At 67.0% G+C, this 2,073-nt stretch overlaps 1 protein-coding gene across 1 annotated transcript in view; it reads left to right on the top strand.

Annotated features, from left to right (window-relative positions):
- Positions 1-2,073, top strand: part of LOC104990672 (plexin-A1-like) — a 39,184-nt gene that overhangs the window by 3,192 nt on the left and 33,919 nt on the right. The gene's annotated exons all lie outside the window — the stretch shown is intronic.

Raw genomic sequence — 2,073 nt, 5'->3', positions numbered from 1 at the left:
TGCGCCAGGGGCGAACTGGGAAGCCAGTGATTTCTTTCAGGCCCGGCAGCAAGTCGGCCTGGGAGGGGGCCCGGGAGTCCCCAAGTGGGCATTTCAGGTAGAGGAGACGGCGCTGCAGAGGCCTGGCCAGCCCCGGTGTGGCTGAGGTTGTGTGCTTGGGGGTAGGGGACGGATGAGAGCTGGGAACCAAGCCGACTGCCCTTTGCCGGCTCTGCCGTGGTTGGTGTGTTATAAGCCCCTCCTCACGCCAAGGAACATCTCCGCGTGTGAAATGGGGTCGGGAGGAGAGGATAACTCGGGGGAGCCGGGGAGCAGGCACTTTTCCTGAGGAGCAGGACTCGAGTGCCCCGGATCCCGGCCCCCGGCCCCCTCAGACAGGCCTGGAGGGGAGCAGGCGGCCTGGGACCACCTCCGGGAGCCTGTGTGGGGGAGGAGGGGTGACGGGGCAGCTCTTGGCTCCGGCTCTGACCGACAAGGCACCCCTGGGTAGGACGCCGTGTCTTCTACGTCCCCCATGCCTCAAGCTGTCCGAGTTCCGCCAGGGTCCAAATGTGGCTGGGGAGTTGGCCAGTGGGGTGGGGGAGATTGGGGCCGTCCCTCTGGGAAGAAGCCTCTGAGGGCCTTTGTTTCTCAGGGCGCGGAGCGGCGGTGGCCGCGGGCCGGCAGAGAAGCGGGCGGCGCGCTCTCCACGCCCTGGCGGATGGCTGAGCCGGTCCTGTGCGGGCGTGGAGGCCGCCGGGCCGCTCCCTGCCCTGCTCACCTCCCGTCGGCACACCCAGCCCTGTGCCCCGGGCAGCTTCTCCCTCCCGGCCTGGCTCTGATTGGTGCTGCGGGCACCCTCTCTGCCCTCTGCGCGGTCCAGCAGATTCCACCCCGGCCTTTGCTCCTGCTGCTCTGCGCCCGGGGTGCCCCTCCCCCGCCAGCGTCGGGCCTGGTCCTTGACCAGCAGGTGGAAGGGCCTCCCCAGACCCCAGCGTGGGCCCAGAGCTCGCATCTGTCAGGGCTCCCCTCCCCCCGGCCGGCATGGCCCTCCCCAGCAGCCGCTCTGGAATGAATGCATTTTTTCCTGGGCAGAGCAGAGGCCCGTGGGAGTCCAGGTCTCCGTAGGAGTGTGCACAACTAGCTGGGTGACCTTGGGTCTATCTGAGCCACGGCCCCGTTCCTTGTGGGTAGGGGGAGTCCCCAGCTGTCTTTAGTGGCCCCTGTGAGGGGGTGGTCTCGACGCCCCCTTTTGCTGGCTGCAGCCCCGTACCCCTGACTGGTCCTCTGGGCAGCCCTGCTGGGGGAGGGGCAGCAGGCCCCCAGCCAGGCTGGCGTTTGGATGGCGCTTCTTCAGCTGGGTCCCTCCTGTTTAATATAAAAAGTAGGGCCCGTAATTGCATTAGGACGTGTATAATTACCCGGAGGAGGGGAGAGCCCAGCCCCGGGTAATTGCAGGCCTGCTTTGAACTGATACACCGTGAGTGATTCATGTTTTCTTTGGAGTTCGTAAGCACTCAGCCCAGGCCCTGCCGAGTCCTGAGGAGCCTGTTCTCCAGTTCTGCTCTGCCCTGGGCTCCTGAGCTGGAGGCAGGGGCTGAGGAATCCTCTCCCTGCCGCCTGGGAGGTCCCTGGCGGCCATAGTTGTTGGGGATGTCTGGGCAGGGAGTGAGGGGGTAGCTCACAGCCTGTGGGCAGGGTCCTGCGGCAACAGTGCCTGGTGCCCTTCCTGTGGGACGCTGGCCAGAGCTCCCCCCCTTTCTGGGGGCTCAGCATCCCCCCTCAGGCCCCCACCCGTCACCCGTGGAGTGCTGACCAGCACCCCCACCCCTCAGTTCTCGAGGCTCAGCATCCCCGAAGGGAAGAGGGTGTGGGGAGTGAGGCTGGGGTGGGCAGCAGGGCCCAGTCACTCACTCACATGGGCGGGTCCTGGGCTGGCCTCTGGGGCTTAGGCAGCTCTCGTGCTGGTGGGGACAGTGTCTGGGGACAGCTCGGGCCTCAGACTACAGAGGTGACAGACAGCTGGAGAGCTCGTGGCTGCTGCCCTCAGCCCGCAGGGCCGGGGGCAGCTGAGGCGGGGCCCCGCCTAGGCAC

This window comes from Bison bison, unplaced genomic scaffold, assembly GCF_000754665.1.
Source record: "Bison bison bison isolate TAMUID 2011002044 unplaced genomic scaffold, Bison_UMD1.0 scf7180017847352, whole genome shotgun sequence".
Classification (NCBI taxonomy): domain Eukaryota; kingdom Metazoa; phylum Chordata; class Mammalia; order Artiodactyla; family Bovidae; genus Bison; species Bison bison.
This window is presented reverse-complemented; position numbering and strand designations above follow the sequence as displayed.